The following is a 24,006-nucleotide window of genomic DNA, read 5'->3' on the forward strand; positions in this document are numbered from 1 at the left end:
ACACCCTGGCTTTGATCCAGCGATGTTAATAAACTGGCTGTAACCCAGCTATGCTAATGCTAACTTGCTGGCTGTAACCCAGAAACGATCATAATTCAATTCTGGCAGCACATTCTTTCTCGGTCTCTCTAGTTTTGCTGTCAAACTTCTGTAGCATTCCACATTTATTACCAGATCACACCATGCTAACATTAGCTAATTTCATAGGCTATTTAAACATTACACTCTGAAACCTGGCATTATATTGCCCTGTATCAATAAATACATAAATAAAAACTTGTCTAAGGGACTTAATAACATTTCATTTTTGTTTTTGTATCATAGTAGGCCTTTTGTTATTGTTTTACAGTAGGAACACGGAATGTAACTAAGGTAGTTTTATGAAAACACTGATTATCATGATCAATTTTTGAAAGCTATCTTTTTTATCCATATTGTTTTTTCATACTCTAACTATGAATAAATGAAAATTAAACATCAAGGCACTTATAAATGACACTGAAATCACATCAAATCATTTCTGTTATAGATATATGAAAATGTAGCAGTTGCATTTTACAATTGTGTTCCATGTTTCAAATGATCAGATCCACAATTAAAATAGGTGTAATGGTTAATAGAATAAGAATCCCGTCTACAATTACAGTCCATTACCCTGCCAAGGACATATTGCCCATAAAAATATGACACTACACTTCCAAATTAGACTCTTTTTTATCTTGCCAAAAAAAAAAAAAACGGCGGAAAAAATATCCTCAGCACGTGGCAGACCATATTGTGTATGTGTATTAGAGATGGCTGTGCCCAGATGTCCACTGCACTCAACTAGCGGCCATAAGGTCAAGGGTCATTCTGACCTTTGTCAGTTAGGATGATCAGCGTGGTCACTGCTTTAGTGCCATATCTGAGGGAACAGATGGACAGAACGACTCCCCCTTTCCCCCTCAAAATACCCCACCCCACTTAAAAACCAAGACTAATGAAGCTTTGCTCATCCAGCATCTGATTTCATAAAGTTGTACAGCAGGAACAATATTGTACATAGAAAAATAAAGACCACGCTCCAATAAACTAACTTCAAAGTTCATTTAATATCAATATGTGCCTGGTTCAACATATGGGCCACTTTGACATTATATTTAATTACATTGTATTTTTGCACTTAAATATGTATACACTGTAAAAAAAAATATTGTTGGTTTAACTTAAAAAAGTAAGTAACCTGGTTGCCTTAAAATTTTTAGTTTACTGAAATAAAAAAAAATGAGTTGGTTTAATAAATAGAAACAAAAAAATATTATTGTGTCTGAACACATAAAAAAATTGATAAATCATTAAAAAAAGCAAAAGTTAGCATTTTTCACACACACAATTCCCCAATATGCTTACAAAATCTTTTAATAATATTTGAGTAAAGGTTGTCGATTCTCAAAAATGTTCATTTTATTAACTCAGATTTTTTTATAATAATATATATATATATTTTTTTTTACAGTGTATGACCATATAAATGTATGCACCAACACAAAACGTTTAAATATTTCCGCATATGCACATTTAACCCAGAAAATTAGTAAATCCAAGCCGCATTTCATGAAATACACTACAACTTTACATAATTTGGGATACTTTTTTTCTTCTCTAAAATATTTTTTTATGGTGAAAACAATGTCATTAATGTGTAAAACTCCTTTTATAAAATGTGCATGCAGCAACATTTTATTAAACTGTAAAATAAAATAAAAATATATATACAGTTTTTTTCTGAGATTGAAAACATAATGTCATTACTCAATCAATAATATATTATTAAATTAACCCATTTTAGTATTTTCTAGTCTCTATATATGGTTGATGTATTTTATCATAGTGTGTTTAATATTTTGGTACCTTCTGAATTATTAAATAGTTGATATGCTTTAATCTAAAACATTTTATTAGATATTTTGTAATACAATAATAACAATAATACAAATTCTGCAAAAAACACTAAATCTCACATAACTATATACGGCAAGGATTTTTCCATAGAATTTCTAGCATTACACTTCACATAATACTAACATTTCATTTTGAAGATAAAGATCTTAATAGCACAAATATGAGCTTGGTTGGTGTGTGTGTACCGTCATAGACCGCCGTCACAGAAATACTGTACGAGACCTGTGAGTCTTTCACTCTGTTATTAGTGGAGTGTGCAAGACAAAACTATAGTATAAGTGACAATTTAACCAGTAGGGTCATTATCCTCTCACTTTTAACCCGCTTGCAGTGTGTGTGTGTGTGTGTGTGTGTGTGTGTGTGTGTGTGTGTGTGTGTGTGTGTGTGTGTGTGTGTGTGTGTGTGTGTGTGTGTGTGTGTGTGTGTGTGTGTGTGTGTGTGTGTGTGTGTGTACACCATCCCCCTGGCCTGATAGCCATTGTAAAGCCTCAGGGAACAGTTCAAAATCAATACTGTTCCACTCCTCCATTTCTCTCTTCATTTAATAACTTGCAACCTTTGTATCATTGTTCAGCTTATCTTCCTTCATCTACAAAAACCTCATTGTCTAAAGTTGATCCTTTTCTCATTTTGACAGATTTTTTTTTCTTCTCTCATTTGGATTATGTGGTCATCATCATTTTGGAGCTTAGTTATTAAATTACAGGATATATTGATAGTAGTTGAAATATAATGTGTATGCATTTTTTTTTATCAACATAAGTTCGATTTTTATAAAAGTTTCGTGAAAACTGTATAGCTTAGGTTAAATTTAGACTTGAAAAATTACTAAATTCAAACTTGAAAAATTTATTTTTTTAAACTACAAATATTCTGTGTAGTCTCAGGGGTAATATGGGGACATAAAAGCTGCATGCGCTGTAATTGAAAAATAATTAGTACAATATAGTTTTAATATTGTTTAATAGAGTAAGAGAAAGCGACTTGTCAACTTGACAGTATCAACTTCTGTTTAAAAATATTAATAATAAAAACTAATTTTGAGGTACAAAAGTAAATTTTAGTGCATGTTAGTTCTAAATGACAAAAGTGGCAACACATGAATCAACAGTCAATTGTTTATTTTGATACATAATATCCATGCATGCTTTCAATAGTAATAATACTAATATTAAGAGTGACTGCTTCACATGTTTGTCTTTTTAATTGTTAGCCTGTTTTATTTGTTTCCAAGAAAGTAAATTTGATTAACACAGTATGCACAACATGTAGGCCTATTTAATATAGCGTAGGCATAAATATATTTCTAAACTGTAATTTGTAGATGACATATGTGAGGAGAAAAACAAATACATAGTTAAAATATAAAGCTACATATTTGTATATAACTCAAAATTTAAAAGGAGCATGAGTTGAGACTATTTATAAAAAATAAACTATTTTACGTTATTGTTGTTGTTTTTTCAGAATTTATTTTGATATTGGATTCATATTTATTTTGATAATGACACAAACAAGTCTGAATGCTTCTTAATGCACCCTTTTTTTTCTTTTCTTTTTTTAGAAAAATAATAATAATAATAATACGTCTGTCAAGTCTTATTATTATTAGTTTTAAGCATTTCAAGCCTGGCCGTTAGGAAGAAAAAGATGGGACTAATGTAGGAGACAAAATGCATTTACTCAGTTTTTTGAGGTTCTGGTGGGTGAAATCAATAATGAGACACACAATTTTGAAAATTGTCCGACTACATCGTATTCATACCCTTTCACTGCAAAAACCCTTTAACGCAGTCTATGTTGTTGTTTTCCGAAAATTTAGGCAGAAGGTTTCCGAGAACTCGTTTTTAAAAAGCGTTTAAACCTTTCTTCACACAAATGTGAGCGGCTGCATTCTTTCCAATGGAAAGCCCAAAGGTTTTCTTGTATAAATCAGGGGAGGGGAGAGACGCAGGCTGCCATGAACAGGAGTCCAGTATTGATTTCTTTTTGTGGTGCAGTCCTATTTAGCTGCTGTCAAAGCTACTTTCCACTAGCCGGAGTCAAATTGCCGTATTTACAGCAAGAGCCCTTGTGGAGTGGACTGCAAGCATTCGAACAATAAGCCCTTTCAAACGGCGTCCTGGCAGACAATCCAGAAGATCTGACAGAAAAGCACGTAGTACAAAAGATTTTGCTCCAACTTTCTTCTAAACAAGTGTATCACTTAATATTATACAAAAATAAGATAGCAACGCACACCCGCGCACGTGCCAGGCCGAGCGAATTCCCGAGCCGTGTGTGTGTCAGATGCTCTGAAACTTTACACAAAAGGATATGTGTGAGGAGGAGAGATTTGTCACACTGCGTGAAGGGGCTCCTTATTCTTCCCTGACACGTGTGAGGAGAATAGGACACACGGAGGAAGGCGTTGAGTGTGAAATCCCAGCACTCGTCCATTGTGTGTGTGATTTATTCTGAGGAGAGGGACCCCTTTTACACACACACACACACGCGCACACACACACACACACACACACACACACACACACACACACACGCACGCACACACACACACACACACACACACACACACACACAGACAGACAAGGAGGTCGCGGGGTGGTGGAGGTCATTGCCATGGACACACACAACTCTTTTAAACACGATTTCCGGTGTAGGCCTATTACTAAAAACAAAATCATATACAGCTAAATCAGTTAAACATAGTTAACTATTTAAAGTATACAGCCATATAATAGTTAAAAATCTATATATTTATCTTTAGTTGTTAAATCTTTGCTTCGGCAAATATTTATTTTATTCAGTAATCATGTAAGGCCAGTAAAACTGTTTGTTACCCTTTTCTTAGAATTATAGAAGTAATTATGGTTCCAATGTATTATTATTATTGTATTATTATTATTATTAAATAATAATAATAATAATAATAATAATAATAATAATAATAATAATAATACATTGATGGGTTTTTTTTCATCAATTACATTTTTCGGTTTGTGTGTGGAAGAATTAACTCTTTTGATAAATGTATTTAATATGTATAATATTAATGCAATACATTGTATTAATATTTTAGAGATTGAACTGCATTCGCTGTTTGTGTATTTCAATCTCTCCGCTCCTGGATAGAGGATTATAGAAGTAACCATTATTTATTTAAAAACATTTATTTCCTTCTGTTGTCTAATAAAGTATAGATTTATGAAAATACGCAGCTGCTCTTCATCAGCTCTTTGTGTTTTGGGAATTAGCTGAGTGTTTATTATTGATCTAGACATATACATTCATTGTTTTACTTTTTGTTAATCTGTTAGATGTAATTATGGAATCTCAAACTACTGTAATTGTTTTAATAGTGCAGTAATTAAACCACTAAATAAAGGAACAGACAGACTTAACATTTAAAAAATATATATGAGTGAGCTATTTATTTATTTATGTTTTTAATTATTTACCTCCTGAATTTTTATCTTTAAAAAGTGTATTTCACTGAACAAAATGTTATTTAAAAAAATATGTATTGTATTATATTATTCTATTTTCATAGAAAAGCATAATCAAAATTAAGAAACAATAAACTTGAAGGGTAAATACTACAAAAAAATAATAATTTTACCTTATAATTCATCTTAGTAAATGAAACTATGCTATGAACTGTAGTAAGTTTCACTGTGCTATGAACTACACACAGAATAGTGAATACACTCACACACTAAGCTTGCACCTCATAAGCTACACAATTGGCTCCTCCCCTCTCAACAGCATCACAGGACGTTTATCTCAAACACACACACACACACACACAGAGAGACTGCATATCGCATCTGCAAATCCAGGCTGATTCACGTGTAGTAGATGTAAGTCGTTTTGATTCAGTGTGCATGCTACATGCTTAGAATGTATTTAATATATGACTTCTTCAGGCTTCTACATCACACACAGAAGAATAAATATCCAGCACTCTTACCTGAGACCGTAGACTGGAGCTGTGTGATTGTTCCTGTCGCCACAATCTCCCGCATATTGTCTCTGTTTCTCTGCTTCGCTCTCTTTCAGTATAATGGTGTGAGCCCACCAATCAATTAGCCCAGCCTTTGATTGATCAGGCCTTGTTTTGGTCACCATTCATTCAGCCACACGCACACACGCACGGTTTCATCACTGTGGTTTCATTGACACAAGGATGGGATCAATGCGTCTTTGCAATTCTGTGGTGTGGTGAAGGGAAAAATAAAGAGGGTGTAGGCCTACTTAAGACAATGACAATGAAACACACACACTGAAACACACACACACACACACGCACACACACACACACACACACACACACACACACACACACACACACACACACGCACGCACGCACGCACGCACACACACACACACACACACACACACACACACACACACACACACACACACACACACACACACACACACACACACACACACACACACACACACACACACACACACACACACACACACACACACACACACTATTATAGAATAGAGACAAACAATCTTAAACCCAAAACCAGTTGCTATGAAACCAGTCCAATTGCAAAAAAAAAAAAAAAAAAAAAGTTTTTTTGAGCCAATCACTTTAGCCATAAATACAACAGTAGTGATTGTATAAAGTGACACATTTTAAATACAGCTGTTTTATTGGGGGCATGTTTTTGTGAAATATGAGGACACAAATGTGTATTATGGCATGGGTATGACATAGTTATTACAAGGCGAGGGTGAAATATGAGGACATTGGCCATGTCCCCTCTTTTCAAAATGCTTATAAATCATACAGAATTTAGAGTTTTTTTCAGAGTTCATACAGTTTCTTTTTTTTTAGGAAGTAAAAATGCATAATGTTTCCTGTGATGGGTAGGTTTAGGGGTAGGGGCAGTGTAAGGGGATAGAAAATATGGTTTGTACGGTAAAAAAAACATTATGCTTATGGAATGGGTGTGTGTGAGTGAGTGTCAATGGTAGAATAGTATTATTATTAATAATAATAATAAAAATAATAATAATAAATACTTACAGAATAAAAATTAAAAGCTAAAGTGTAAAATTTTGACACCTATTTTTGTGTTGTTTGAAACATTGATTGTTTTAAGGTGATAAACGTCTATCTCTCACATACTGTATTTAATAAAGAATTAACTGCAAATGTTTACTGATGTTTCTGTTTTTTTTTTTTTTTCACACTTCCTGAAATATGATCATTAAAGACCTGGTATGTGTTAGTTAATGGGATTATGTGTTACAATGATATTTTTGAGAAAACACAAACAGCTCCATATAAAGAGTTTACATTTCTCAGTGTATTTTTATTTTATTTATTCTCTCTATACTCTTCTCTCTCACTTTATTGTTCTGATCCCACTGTTTCTGGCCACTGATTGTGAATAAGAATAATATTTAGTTATTAAGGAAACTTGAGCTAATTTTATTGGAATTTTTCAACATTCATTGTTTTTTCATAATTTTCTTCATTGTTTTTTTGGCCCCACTTTATATTAGGTGACCTTCAGTACTATGTACTTACATCAAAAAATAACTACAATGTACTTACTGTGTTCATATTGTATTGCAAAACACTTTTACTGATATTGAGGTAGGATACGGGTAGAGTTAGGGTCAGGTTGAGTGTTATGGGTCAGTTTAAGGGTAGGGTTAGGTTTGAGGGAAGTGCCAACTGTGTAATTACAAATGTAACTAGAGAAAATAATTACAGACGTAATTACATGCAGGTATTTTTAAAATGTAAGTACAATGTAAAAATATGTATATAGACAATACGTGCATTGTATCAAATAATTAATTAAAATGTTAGTACACAGAAGTTATAAGGCCATAGCCACCTAATATAAAATGGGGCCGTTTTTTTTTTTTTAGCTTGAGCTGGATAAATAAAACAACTCACGTATTTTCCTGTTATTGTTAAGAGTAGGAGATGATTCCACTCGTTACTTCTCTAAAAAAGGAGACAGCAAAAGGGGACAGAGGGGCGTGGATGTTCTCTCAGTGTGGTCAAACCTTTTGCAGTCTTCTGTGCTGGGTAATGACTGCTGTGGTCCTGATAACTGACGTCCCACTACAGAAACCTGACAGAATAGTGGAATACACACCAGAAATCTGCTGCAGTTCTGGGGTTTGCAAACCTTACAGTTCTGTTGCATCATTTTTACAAAACAGAAAGTGTTTTTCATTGATTTTCAGTGCCACAGCTTAAAATATATATTTTCGAAAGAATTGAACATTGAAAGTCATATCAACTTCATGAACAGCTTAATATGTCAATGGGCTGTAACCAAAAAAACGTCACAACGTTACGACTGTAACCATGGTTCCCTGAGAAGGGAAGCATGTGTACTATTCCAAACCTGATTGGCACAACATCACCCTGTGATGCGTAATGGCAGATGCTATAAAGGATGCTCGGAACAAAACAGCATCAGCCGAATTAAGCCGCTGACAGGCATGCATAAAGAGGGGCAGGGCAACAAATATTACTGTGTCGACGTCAAATGCAGCATCAATAGTTACAACTGTAACCATGGTTCCCTGACCTCTGATGCTATGGGGAACGAAATACTCATTGCGCCATACTGACAAATACCTGTCCTAGAGTGAAGTCAATAAGAGCACAACTTAGGACAAGAGCATTTCTGAACCTGGCGTGCAAGTCCAGATTCAGATCCTGGCAAGTAGTCCAGAAATTAAAGCTTAGGGAAGAAGAAGGCAGGAACCGGTGAACATTCAAACAAACTTTAATCATAAAAAAGTAAAGCGGCAGCACCTCACAAACGACCATTTATAAACATAAAACACAACATAAATAGTCCAGACCTGGTCCTCTCTCGACCTTCAATTTCGTCACTCCTCCCGGAGCTCCTTCGCAAGAAACACAAGGACGGTGCGGAACATAATAGCCTCTGAGATCCAGGAGGAAATACTTTAGTGCTATAAATGCAGCCATTATCTCCAGGCTGTTTATGTGCCAAGAGAGATGATGCCCTCTCCACAGACCTCGAGTCGAGAGGCCCTTGAGGATCACGCCCCAGCCTGTGAGCGAAACGCCTGTCGTAAGTGTCTTGCGATGACAAGAAGCCCCCAACTCTGGGACAGAAACCAAGGTTTCTTCCACATCATCAAGTAACGAAGGCATCTGCACATTACCTAATAATGCGAAATGGGTTGCTCCTCAGGGAAAACCCCTTCGTCTGGAGCCACTGAAATGGTCTCATGTACAGAAGACCAAAAGGAATCACTTTGTATGCACAATTTCACAGTGACAGCCTGGCCTAGCCTGATTCTGCACACTGCTGAAAGCTCATTAACACTTGTGTCGCCGGCCGCACTCCGTTTTGGCCATGCTCAGCTTGCCACACTGCCATTTAGTACAGTGGGATAGAAAATATGGTTTGTATAGTATAAAAACCATTATAGTACAGTGGGCCCTCACACGTAGAGGCAAAGGCAAATCATGTGCCTCATAAGTTCTGGAGACTGCCTCTGCAATCCATTTACTTATAGTCTGGTTGATAGCTGAGGAACCCCTACCTTGGTGAACCAAAGCAAACCAGCAGCTGTTCAGTCTTATCCCAGTATTATTTGCAGATTGAGTTTCAACACGTAAAGGAGGAGGATGAAAGGCCAGCAAGATAGTACAACGGGCGATATTTGTAGGTACTTTAAGTATGTACCCTGGTCTAGGGTGTAGGATGGTCTTGATCCTATCTGGGGCAAACTCTAGGTAGGAGGAGGCAACAGACAGGGCCTGATCTCCTACCCACTAGAGAGATGTAACTGCCAAGAAAAATTGCATTTTTAGTGTTTAGACACTGAGTGTAGGTGCTCGAAGGATGCCAGGGACAACACTTCCAGCACCACGGCCAAATCTCAGACCAGATATTTCACGTGAACTGCAGCCCACAATCTCAGAGTGCCACAAAGGAAATAAGTTTTTAAATGGTGTATTCCCGGAGACTCATTGCAATGGTGTGTGGAAGGCAGATATGGATGCCACATAGACCTTAAGCAAAAGAAAAACAGTTCTGCCAGAAAGACTCGGGAGAATAAATACTGTGACAATTATCCATTTATTAAAGGGGGGGGGGGGGGATGCTGTTTCATGCATACTGAGCTTTTTACACTGTTAAAGACTTGGATTCCCATCCTAAACATAATCAAAAACTAATGTTGGACGTTTGATGGAGTATTTCTGTGTCAAAAATACTCCTTCCGGTTTCTCACAAGTTTCGGAGAGTTTTTTCCGAGTATGGGAAAAAACTCTCCGAAACTTGTGAGAAACCGGAAGGACTATTTTGCTTCAGCTGCTTCGGCTTGACGTCGATAGAGCGGAAGGTCCTTGTATGGGCCGTATGGGCTCTTCTCCCGGTAGGGTGCGCGCGCGCGTGACTAGAGCGAGAGAGGAAATGCACGCCCATAAACACTGCAGATCCACTTGTCCGTGAACACTTATGACGTTATAGTCCGCGCTGCGCTCCACTTTATTCCTATGCGTGACATCAAGCGACTTCAACGCTTCAGCACAGCATTCGGCAGCGCTGCATTTGAACCGATTTGAACCCAGAAATGATGGGAAGCTCCAAAACGCTTCAGTCGGGTCGCAAAGTGGATTTCCACAGTCACTGCTGTCACAGGACTTCCGACTTCACAGGACACCAAATCATACTGTCTATGTTGCTGGCTATCGTCGCTAGAGTAAACATCAGTAAACGATACGATCGTGTATAGTTAAATTATCAATGGAGCATGCGATCTATGGTGTGCGTCTAAATACATTTGTTTAGCTGACCACTATAGGTGTCAGTAAAACCACCCAAACATAAACCTTCTTCAATCAAATGCGCTAACGGTTACTCCATTGTTGTTCTATGTATAACGTTACACTAGTCTGACGTGCAAAACCATTTTCCTTGCTACTGCTAAGGTTTAGTCTCATACAATAGTCCATAAACCGAATCATGTCCTCATAAACTGCGAGTAAAGACACACAAATGTTGACAGGCCACTAAATACAGTACATACCACAGAGACGGACATCCTGATGTTGTTGCTTCTCCCGTTCAATTTATTTCAGCCTCCGGATCTGATTCTGGATCATATATGTATTCGTTGAATCTGGCTAGTGTTTTCTTATCCACGCTTGAGGACGTCACTGCTTTGTGCGCGATCATCATTCTTTAGCTCCGCCCACACGATACGCCTCCAGGCGCTCGTTTTTTTCCGGAAAGACTCGGTACAGCCTATATTTATTTTATAAATATAATAAAACTAAAGACTTTCCGGAGATATGAAGGGTGCAATACTACTCTATAGGTCCTCAAGATTGACATGAGAGTGTTTCACCCCCCTTTAACAACCCAGCAAGCAATAAAGTCCTTTGGCATAGGCCCCGTCCGTAGCTCGCAATCAGAGGGTACGGACTCTGCACATCCTGCCTGAAGACGAAGCCGAATTAATAGTATTATTAATACTAATATACTACAACTACTATTACTTAGCCTGACAAGCCAGACCCACATCAAGATGTTTGGTCTGGAAACTCACCATTGACAGGGCTCAATCCGAGGGGCGGGATAAACGGATGTCTTTCAAACTCCCTCTGCATGCAATAGGATAGCGCTACCACCAACCAGAGCAACAAAGGTAAAACAGAGCTTGTTCATAGATTACATTCGCCGTATCCGGTAAGCAAAACTCCAAACACACATCTTCCCTTTTTAAGAATGACTTCAGTGCAGTTCTTTGTTCTTTTCTCAGAGAAAAGCTTAACTCCAAGTCTTCCAGAGTCACGGTCAAAGCTGATTCGAAAGACCGCCGTTCGCCAGTTTCTGTGTTTACTAGAAGCACGCAAACGCAACTCGGCCGTTGTCATTATGGCCCCGCCCACCGACTCTATACACAATGTGATTGGTCCGGCAAGAGTTAGGGGAATACAGCTCAGAAGCGTATTGAGAGTTGCTAGACGACACTTGCGGGGAGATTAAATTTGCTGCCGCTAGGGTGCGTCTAGATTTCTAGGCTAACTATTACTACTAATAATAATACAGACATTTCCAGATATCAAATATGCCTTGTTAGTCCTCCATGAAAGTGATTGTCTGAATCTGAATGCGAGATTTGCTCGCCTTAGAAAAGGAACAAGCGACTTTGCCGCGAAAGCCCGATGAACAAAATGATAGGCTGACATGGACTTAAAAGCCACTGTATTGTACTTTGTTACTTAATAGTGGGGCCGTCGATCGTCCACTACGAGACAATAGGATCGTCAACTAACTGTTGCGTTAGAGTCTGCAATGTGAATTGGGGCATCAGCATGCGTTGAATTGGGGCGTCAGCATCTGCGAACTCAAACATGAGTAAGTACCGATCTTTTATACCCAAGTATTAGAATGTGATTGGATAGATAGAAGTTGAAGTGACGTAACAATTATGATCAATTATGATCATCATCATCATCATCATCATCAAGTCTTCCTGGCAGAACTTATGCTAAAGCTTTCATTAAAGCAATCCCGTCTTAAAGGTCTTCAAGGAACTCCAGCACTGAAGCCTGGGTCCTCTGCACTATAAAGTGAAGACTCTCCACTTTAGGGTGTAAAGTTTCCCTTTTTGGAGGGAGTAAAGAGTGAATAATGTTCCTCTTGAAGGTAAAACAACTTTGGTTGAGAGACCATAGCTCAGGAGTTGACTCCCCTCAGGGGCCAAACCCAAAGTTTACACAACTTCAGCCAAGGGTGGTAGATTTTGCTCACGGCTTATGACAAAAGGTTCCTCCTGACAGGAACTTCCCAAAGAGAGAATCCAGGAGGGAGGGGCTGAGACCTGGGAAGGTGAAGGGAGGAATCTCAGTTGAGCAAAAGTCTGCACTGATTTTCCCTGATCTCTCTGTTCCAGGAAGTTCTACAGAGGATTTGCCCGGACAGGGTCAGTCTACTCCTAGTAGCCCCGTTCTGGCCGGCCCTAGTATGGTTTTTGTACCTAATGTCCCTTGACAGGATGTCTGCACCCTGATTCAGATTCCCAGAGATGTATTCTGCTCTCAAGGAGTCTATGTTGTCTGTCTGTACAATAACATAATAGCCTCTTAGATCTGGGAGGAAGTACTTTAGTGCTAGAAATACAGCAATCATCTCCAGGCAGTTTATGTGCCATGAGAGATGATGTCCTCTCCCCAGAACTCGAGTCAAGCGGCCCTTGAGGATCGCACCCCAGCCCCCAATCCTGGGACAGAAACCATGGTTCATTCCACATCATCAAGGAATGAAGGGTCTCTGCACACTTCTGAGAGAATCAACTCGATATAAGCAGGAGAGAGACATACCTGCATGGTAACCGAGTCCCAAACTATTTCTAGAAATGTTGTCCTCTGAACTGGAGAAAGCTCACTCTTCTTGGAGTTAATTCTTAAGCTAATGATACACAGAGCAACTTTTTGAGCAATGTTGCCAGACAATGTTGCTGAAAGATGTTGCTTGGTCACTTTCCCATTGAGAATTGGCAACACATTTGAGTTTGACTGAGTGAGTATTTTTTTATGCAATTGAGTACATGGACTTCTTTTAAGGATGTGCATTTGCAAGATCATCACAGAGTCATCAAATGCCCCAAGTCAATATAGATTATGTAATACATATGTACTCTGATGCTGATTAGATATGTTGATGATTACACTATAGTAAAGATAAAGTTAAATCACTGTTAAACTGCCTCCTTGTCATCATTACCTTTAACTTATACAGTGCATCCAGAAAGTATGCACAGCGCTTGCCTTTTTCTAATTTTTATGTTGCAGCCTTATTCCAAAATTGATTAAATTCTTTCTTTTTTCCCCTCAATTAAAAAAAATACCCCATAATTAGCCTAGAATTCTAGACACATCCTGTCTAGAATCAGCAGCAGCAGATCAAATTTTCTTCAAGTGTCATCTAGCAACGTCTCCATAGAATTGTGAGCTGGAAAAAAAACAAACTCTGGTCAGGCCAGTCACATCATGTACAGAGTGTATAGAGTTGTGGAGGTTCCATGTACTTCTTATAAACAAAGAAACCTTGGGGGCTTTTCTTTGAGAAAAGAACAAACAACGGCATTGAAATCATTCAATGAATGTTTACAATAGTCTATGAGAGGGAAGATGTGTTCAGAGTATTGCAGACCGGATATGGCGAAAGTTTAATTATCAACTAGCTCACGTTGCTCTGGTTGGTTGTAGCACTATCCAATTGTGTGCAAAGGGATTTTGAAAGACAACTGTTTATCCCGCCCCTCGGATTGAGCCCTGTCAATGGTAAATTCCCAGACCCAACATCTTGATGTAGGTCTGGCTTGTCAGGCTACCCCATAATAACTATGTGAAAGAAGTTTGTATGAAATTCTTGCAAATGTATTAAAAATAAAAAGCAAAACAAATTACACATACATAAGTATTTACAGCATTTGCCATGACACTCAAAATTGAGCTGAAGTGCATCCTGTTTCCACTGATCATCCTTGAGATGTGTCTACAACTTGATTGGATTCCACCTGTGGTAAATTCAGTTGATTGGACATGATTTGGAAAGGAACAGACCTGTCTATACAAGGCCCCACAGTTAACGGTGCATGTCGGAGCACAAACCAAGCCATATAGTCCAAGGAATTGTCTGTAGATCTCTGAGACAGGATTGTATCGAGGCACAGATCTGAGGAAAGGTACTGAGACATTTATGCAGTATTGAAGGTCCCAATGAGCACAGGAGCTTCATCTTGATCTAGGTCGGGCTTGTCAGGCTACCCCATAGTATTGGCATCATCTGTAAATGGAAGAAGTATATAACCACCAGGACACTTCCTAGACCTGGCCGCCCCACAAAACTAAACGATCAGGGGACAAGGTCCTTAGTCAGGGAGGTCACCAAGAATGGTAAATGGACTGCATAGCGCTTTCAACAGACCTATGGCCATCCAAAGTGCTGTACATATTGCCTCACATTCACCCATTCATACACTGACAGTGATGTCAGCCATGTAAGGCACCCATTCATACACTGACAGTGATGTCAGCCATGTAAGGTACCCTCCAGCTTGTCAGGAGCAGCTGGGGTTAGGAGTTTTGCTCATGGACTCCTCGACATTTGGTCAGGTGGAAACTGGGATTGAACCACCAACCTTCCAGTTTGTAGACAACCTACATTAACCACTGAGCCACGGCCTCCCCTAAGAAACCGGTGGTCACTCTGAAAGAGTTCCAGCGTTTCTCTGTGCAGAAAGCAGAACCTTCCGGAAGAAAAACAACCATCTCTGCAGCACTTCACCAACCAGGCCTGTATGGTAGAGTGGCCCGACGGAAGCCGTTCCTCAGTAAAAGGGCGTCTGGAGTTATCTAAAAAGAAACTGAACGACTCTCAGACCATGAGAAATAAAATTCTCTGGTCTGTTGAAAGTCTATGGCAATGGAAAGCATAATGTCTGGATAATACCAGGCACTGCTCATATGACCTTGCCAATATCATCCCTACAGTAAGGCATGGTGGTGAAAGCATCATGCAGTGGGGATGTTTTTCAGCGGCAGGAGCTTGAAGACTAGTCAGGATAGAGGGAAAGATGAATGCAGCAATGTACAGAGACATCTTTGATGAAAATCTGCTCCAGAGCGCTCTGGACCTCAGACTGGGGCAAAGGTTCCTCTTCCAACAGGACAATGACGCTATACACAAAGCCAAGATAACAAAGGAGTGTCTACAGGACAACTCTGTGAATGTCCTTGAGCGGCCCAGCCAGAGCCCAGACTTGACCCCAACTGAACATCTCTGGAGATATCTGAAAATGGATGTGCACCAACGCTCCCCATCCAACTTGAAAGAGCTTGATAAGTCCTGCAAAAAAGAATGACAGAAACTGCCCAAAAATAGTAGTGTCAAGCTTATAGCATTATTACTCAAAAAGACTTAAGGCTGCAATTGGTGCCAAAGGTGCTACAGCAAAATATTGAGCAAAGGCTGTCAATACTTATGTACATGTGAATTCTTTCATTTTTACTTTTTAATAAATTTGCAAAGATATCAAACAAACTTGCAGATATAAATTAACTGTTAGCTAACTCTGGTGCATTTACTATTAATTGTGCATTGGCCCTGCAAAAATAAACAATAAAATAAATAAATAAACTTCTTTCACATTGTCATTATGGGGCATATATATAGTATTGAGGGGAAACCTTTATCCATTTTGGAATAAGTCTATAACAAAATGTGGAAAATGTGAAGCACTGTGAATGCTTTCGGATACACTGTAATGTTACAGAATTGATTAATTGAAGTCATTATAGACTAAAAACCTTAATGTCAAACCCTATGTCTTTGTTCCTTTTTTTGTGTCCCCAGCATTGTCAAAATCAAAATTTAGCCAATGCCATTGGCTAAAATATACAAATGTTAAAATGGAATTAGAGGTTTACATGTTTGTTAGTGGCATTCTTTGATTTAAGGCACAGACATAGCGTGCTGAATTTGTGAGTGTTTACTCTCCTCATGGCCGTGATGCAGTAGTGTACATCAGTAAATCATCCTTGTGTATTGATCAGTCTTAGCTGCTTTATGGCCTGATGTTGTAAATGTCATGTTTTAACTGTGTGTGTTTGATATCAATCTGATTAAAGCAGTTACTTCCATAAAGAAACTGTACAGAGCAAATATTCTAAATCTGTCATCAGTGATTACCCAGTGATTAATAAGCATGTAGATTACTATATGACCATCAATTTGTCAAAGCAAATATTTCTCTGCCTTTTCTGTTTGTACTGTTTCAGTATCAAGAAAAGGAAAGAATCAATTCAGAACAACATGCTTCTGTGCGCATGGTTTCTTTGCCTTAAAACTTGATGAGCAGAGACATTTCAAAAACGTAAAAACAATTCTGATGATAAAGAAAAACTTTTGGTCAAACAAACACTATGTTTAAACTATATATATGTATATTTATATATATATATATATATATATATATATATATATATATATATATATAGAGAGAGAGAGAGAGAGAGAGAGAGAGAGAGAGAGAGAGAGAGAGAGAGAGAGAGAGAGAGAGAGCGAGAGAGAGAGAGAGAGAGAGAGAGAAATTACTATAAATATATATATATATATATATATATATATATATAGTAATTTCTACTGCAATGAAGTTAATGGAGAGAAAATAAAAAAACGTTATACCCTGTGTCTCAGATTTGTTGTCTCTTTTTCTGTTTGTTTCTGCCTGTTGGTTGGATTAAACTACTTTCTTTGCCGTACCAAATGACTACACAAAAGTTTTTTTAAATCTTGATAAGCTGTACAGCAGCTTTGTGTGTATTGTATTCCTAAGAAATAATAATAACATAAAACATTATGCCAAACTACTACAATTAATACTAAATAATTTTATATTTATTTTTTTGTTTTTATACAGTGCCTTGTGAAAATATTCGGCCCCCTTAAACTTTGCGACCTTTTGCCACATTTCAGGCTTCAAACATAAAGATATATAACTGTAATTTTTGTGAAGAATCAACAACAAGTGGGACACAATCATGGAGTGGAATGAAATTTATTGGATATTTCAAACTTTTTTTAACAAATCAAAAACTGAAAAATTGGGCGTGCTAAATTATTCGGCCCCTTTACTTTCAGTGCAGCAAACTCTCTCCAGAAGTTCAGTGAGTATCTCTGAATGATCCAATGTTGACCTACATGACTAATGATGATACATAGAATCCACCTGTGTGCAATCAAGTCTCCGTATAAATGCACCTGCACTGTGATAGTCTCAGAGGTCAGTTTAAAGCGCAGAGAGCATCATGAAGAACAAGGAACACATCAGGCAGGTCCGAGATACTGTTGTGGAGAAGTTTAAAGTCGGATTTGGATACAAAAAGATTTCCCAAGCTTTAAACATCCCAAGGAGCACTGTGCAAGCGATAATATTGAAATGGAAGGAGTATCAGACCACTGCAAATCTACCAAGACCTGGCTGTCCCTCTAAACTTTTAGCTCATACAAGGAGAAGACTGATCAGAGATCCAGCCAAGAGGCCCATGATCACTCTGGATGAACTGCAGAGATCTACAGCTGAGGTGGGAGACTCTGTCCACAGGACAACAATCAGTCGTATACTGCACAAATCTGGCCTTTATGGAAGAGTGGCAAGAAGAAAGCCATTTCTTAAAGATATCCATAAAAAGTGTTGTTTAAAGTTTGCCACAAGCCACCTGGGAGACACACCAAACATGTGGAAGAAGGTGCTCTGGTCAGATGAAACCAAAATTGAACTTTTTGGCAACAATGCAAAACGTTATGTTTGGCATAAAAGGAGCACAGCTCATCACCCTGAACACACCATCTCCACTGTCAAACATGGTGGTGGCAGCATCATGGTTTGGGTCTGCTTTTCTTCAGCAGGGACAGGGAAGATGGTTAAAATTGATGGGAAGATGGATGGAGCCAAATACAGGACCATTCTGAAAGAAAACCTGATGGAGTCTGCAAAAGACCTGAGACTGGGACGAAGATTTGTCTTCCAACAAGACAATGATCCAAAACATAAAGCAAAATCTACAATGGAATGGTTAAAAAATAAACATATCCAGGTGTTAGAATGGCCAAAGTCAAAGTCTAGATCTGAATCCAATCGAGAATCTGAGGAAAAAACGGAAAACTGATGTTCACAAACACTCTCCATCCAACCTCACTGAGCTCGAGCTGTTCTGCAAGGAGGAATGGGCAAAAATGTCAGGCTCTTGATGTGCAAAACTGATAGAGACATACCCCAAGCGACTTACAGCTGTAATCGCAGCAAAAGGTGCTACTACAAAGTATTAAATTAAGGGGGCTGAATAATTTTGCACGCCCAATTATTCAGTTTTTGATTTGTTAAAAAAGTTTGAAATATCTAATACATTTCGTTCCACTTCATGATTGTGTCCCACTTCTTGTTGATTCTTCACCAAAAAATACAGTTTTATATCTTTATGTTTGAAGCCTGACATGTGGCAAAAGGTCGCAAAGTTCAAAGGGGGCCGAATACTTTCGCAAGGCACTGTATGTCTCAAACTTTAATACTCAGGTTTAGGGATTTGTTCAAATTACAAACCCCGAATGTGAGCAAAAGTAACAGTTATGCTTACCTTAACAAGAACCAGTGGCGTGCGGTCCAAGCTGAATGCTCTGCATACCCATGGGTTTCCATGGCCAAGCAGCTGCATCCAAACCTTACATCACCAAGTGCAATGCAAAGCACCGGATGCAGCTACTTGGCCATGGAAACCCATTCTATTAAGCTCTCTATGCACTGTTCTTGAGCTAAACTCACCGAAGTTTAGAGGTCTGTAGCTATTGACTCTGAAGAAAGTTGGCGACTTCTGTGCACTGTGCGCCTCAGCATGCGCTAACCCCACTCCTTTACTTGGCCTATCACTTCGTAGCTGAGTTGCTGTTGTTCCCACTTTGTTATGATACCACTAACAGTTGACCATTGAATATTTTGTCGTGAAGAAAAACAAATGGATTTATTGCACAGGTGGCAACCTATCGCAGTACCATGCTTGTATTCACTGAGCTCCTGAGAGCAACCCATTCTTTCACAAATGTGTGTAGAAGCAGTCTGCATGCCTAGGTACTTGATTTTATACACGTGGCCATGAGAATTCAATGATTTGGGGGGAGAGGGGTCCCAAAACTTTTGGCAATATAGTTTATGACTGGGCATAGTAAACATATAAATTGATAGTAGATCCTTTTTTTATCAATTACATGATTTAGAATTTATACAACTCAGCAAAAAAATAAAAATAAAAATAGAAGTCCCCTTATACTTATACTTAAGTTATACTGTATTTATTGTACAAAGATAAATATAATGATGTAATATTCAAATAATATTTACATCTTTATTGAAAAGGTGTTGAACAATGTTTTTCATGCTTGTTCAATGAAACAAAAACATTTATTGCACATGCACCTGCAGAAAAGTCCTTAAGACACTTATAATTTATAGCCAGTAGACAATTAAAGTCACAGCTCCACTAACTTATGTCTACTGACTCTGAAAAACACCAGGAGAAAGATGCCCAAGGTCCATGCTCTCCTGCGTGATCATGCCATTGTCCTGCTGCAAGGAGGCATGAAGACTGCAGATGTGGTCAGAGTAATAAACTGCAATCTCCGACAATGCAAGACACCTAAAACAGTGCTAAAGGGAGACAGGAAGGACAGCTGATAGTCCTTGTAGCTCCTAACCATGTGTAACCATATTGTGGCAAGCAGCGAGTCGAGGGACCGTGAGAGCAGGCTGGTGGCGAGTGATAATGAGTGCCAGCTGTGCGACACACCAGTCTCGTCTCACCATGGTGGAGTGACGGGAGTATAAAAGGAGGAGCAAAGACAGTGGAAGACGAGAGAGGACCAGACCTGGACTTTACGTTGAGTTTTGTTTGTGTTTTGTTATGCGTGTGCGGACAGTCTTCCGTGTGGGGCTGCCCGCAGTTTACTTTCGTTTTGTTTATTTAATAAAAGTTGTTGAATGTTCGCCGGTTCCTGCCTCCTTCCTTCCCATTTCTACAAACATTATTACACATATGTGCCCCCCCCCCCCCCCCCCATGGGGATAAAAGACAACATTTCCAAGAATGCTTCGCTGCCCTACGAGGCCACTCCCAAAGCCATTCATTTTCATAAAATCAGTTCAGTTAGAGAACAGACACTGCAATTAAAAACTGAACGTGTCTGTTCAATATAATGCGATTTAGCCGCTGAGGGAGTGTCACAGCACAAACGCAGCAGCACATTCATCGGTAACGTGATGAGAGCTGTGGTAAACGCATCCGCGCTCGCGGCAGTCGTTCACAGCGCGTGTTCAGTCTGCCACGTTTTCATTTTATGCCTTTGGAAGCTTTACCTTCATAGGAATTAATTTAAGAAGTTGAAACATTCACTTTGCTCCATCGGCCGCTCTATTTACATGAATGCCCGCAGCTGTGAGCTGAGCTGTGAGTGCGATCCCATCCCCCATGTGCAGGTTGAAAACATGTGGAAATAGCTCCCTCTGCTGGCTGTAGTCTTTAGCCTCTGGCCAAAGATTCCACCGATGACGCAAATTGACAAAATTTGTGTCATCGGAGGAATTTTTCCAGAAATAAAATGCATAAATCTCTTGTCTCAGGGGGATATGTGGGGGGGGGGGGGGGGGGGGGGACACACGATCATTCGAATATACTCCAGGGTTTCTACTGATACAAAGCTACATGCTAATCGCTGAAGTAACCCTTTAACCAGTTAACCCGCACCCATCCGTGGGGGGGGTTTCCTCAAATTTGAATCAAAACATGATCAGACATTCAGCTTTATATTCCGCTTTATAGGTTCTTTTCATGGCCTCAACATTTAAATCGCATAAAAAAAAATTCCTAAGAAAAAAAAAAAAGCGAGTCACTTACATGCATATGTCCCCTTGTTTTACTCTGTTCCTATACTATATTTGAGTTATTATGACCCTTGGGTAACAATATTTCAATTGTCTAGTGTAAAATAAAACCAGATTTATGAATATAGACTAGGGTTTGGCCACACCAGAAACTGAATGTTACTTACTGACTGTTACTTTTGATACTGACCTTTGCTACATTCAGGGACACAATTATTTTTCTGTTTTTTAAATGTCTGTGAAAGTTCTTCAGTTTATGTCTCAGCTGTTGAATCATTTTATGTTCATACAAATATTTACACATTACGAAATTTGCTGTGTGTGTGTGTGTGTGTGGGGGGGTAAATATTAAGCATTCTCTGAAGAATCCCTAAAACATTCAAGTTACTATAGTGAGAAACCCACCTTAAGGCACGCCACTTTAGGTATAGAGCTAAACACACATGCACACACACACAAGCACACACACACATTTTGTCCCCATAACATAAGGTGTACCAGGACCACACACACTTTACAACAGCTGGTGTGCTCAGTATGGGACTGATATGAAATCTCTGCAAACAAGTGACCGGACTGTTATTTAGCAAATGATCCTTAAACAATACAAACACATGTATTAACCATTAGGGGCTATCGGGGGCTCATTCACGCTTAATAGGCTCGCTTCATTTAGTGCTTATCATATTAACATTTCCAGGTTATGCTCACCAAGCCTTGAGATAACAGGCATGAACCATGAGCACTATGTCAACACGTTCATAGTGGCCTTATCATTACAGCTTAGTGGCACCTTAATAGGGACAGTAAATGATCAGCAGTACTTCACTGCAGGACAATGAAGAGGCTTTTCCAATAGTGGTGCGAATGGAGCTACTGGGCTGTTAGATTCCAGTTCATGTCATTCTTCTCCACCTCATTTTCTTTCCATTGTCTACTGTCAATAAAAAGGCCAAAAATAAAATAAATATAATTTTCAGTTTGACTCATTTTTTATTGTATTACCATTTGCTCTTCATTTACCTGATGGATTAAGCACAATCATTTCACTGCCAACATCTAGTTTAATCCATGTTCTTTACATTTTAAAAGTGCGCTGGATGAGTAAAGATCACATGCACATTTTCAACGTCTGGGGTCAGTTTCATCAAAAATAAATGAATGGAACAGCGAGAAGGAGACCTGGTGACAGCGGCTCGTAAATTAGGAGTCCAGACCAGGACAGCGTGACCTGAGAATCTGTCACCAAGAGGGACGGATGGCAAGAGGTGCAGATATATTCTGCTGAAGGCCTTGTTTAGGTTCTCACTGACCTTGTGTTTGCGTTTGGGTCTGACACTTTTATTGATTAGTGCATGGCACCGAGGTTCTGCTCAAAAGACCCTTACGAACACTTCATGGAATAAGTGGTGTTATGTGGATCCTTTTCACAGACTCTGAAGGAACATTTTCACAGTAAATCTAGCAAAGTGTTTTATATTTCTGCTTTTTTTGTATTAATATGCATTTACAACTCTGTACTTTGTGCTATACCTTGGAAATTTCAGGAAAAAATTTAACACCGCTTTGTGGGTGTTTCTAACACAACATGAACAATTTGGCATATTTCTCTCTTCTGACCATTGCAATCAATCTCTCAATTTTTTTTTTTTTTTTTAGAAAGTTATGGAAACACAATCATGGATTTTTCTTTTTCTTTAGCTACTGGACCAAATGGGAATGCAAAACCCCCCCAAAAAACACTATATTGACAAAAGTATTGTGGCACTGACCATTGCATCAATAGGGACTGCAAGGACGTTGCATTCTAAATGCCTAGACATAAATCTGGGCTTGGTCCACCCTTTGTAGCTATACTAGCTTCCATTTTTCTGGGAAGGCTTTCTGCCAGATTTTGGAGTGTTTCTGTGGGAATGTTTGCCCATTGCAGAGGTGCAAATTTCAGTTCCTGGAGGGCTACAGTCCTGCAGAGTTTAGCTCCAACACACATCCTTAAAGTTGAAGCGAAACTCAGGGCTGTGACCCTCCAGGAACTGAGTTTTGCACCCCTGCAGTAGAGCATTTGCGAAGTCAAGCACTGATGTTGAATGAAAATGCCTTGCCCGCAATCTCTGTTGCAGTCCAAAGGTGTTCGATAGGGTTGAGGTTAGGGCTCTATGTGGGCCAGTCAAGTTCCTCCACACCAAACTCATCCAAACAAGTGTTTGACCAAGACTGTATCTCAATACTAGTTTTAATTTTAGTAATACTTAGTGCTGTGTTCGAGACTATTGATTATAAAATACTCTTAGATCGACTGGGACAGGCATCAAGGTGGCTTACATGACTATCATACTGTTACCATTTTGTCTATTTAAATGGGGGAAAAAATCAAAGGAAATGTCACTGAATTATGGAGTGCCGCAAGGATCTGTGTTAGACCCTCTGCTATTTTCAATGTATATGCTGCCACTTGGTAATATTATATGAAATTACATTACTAGCTCATTACTAGCTGTCCTGCATTCTCTATAGAATAGCTACAATTAGTCCAAAATGCAGCTACTAGAGTTCTTACTAGGTCAAGAAAATGTACTATTATTGTGAGCTCAT

The sequence above is a fragment of the Pseudorasbora parva genome, chromosome 16 (genome assembly GCF_024679245.1).
Source record: "Pseudorasbora parva isolate DD20220531a chromosome 16, ASM2467924v1, whole genome shotgun sequence".
Classification (NCBI taxonomy): Eukaryota; Metazoa; Chordata; class Actinopteri; order Cypriniformes; family Gobionidae; genus Pseudorasbora; species Pseudorasbora parva.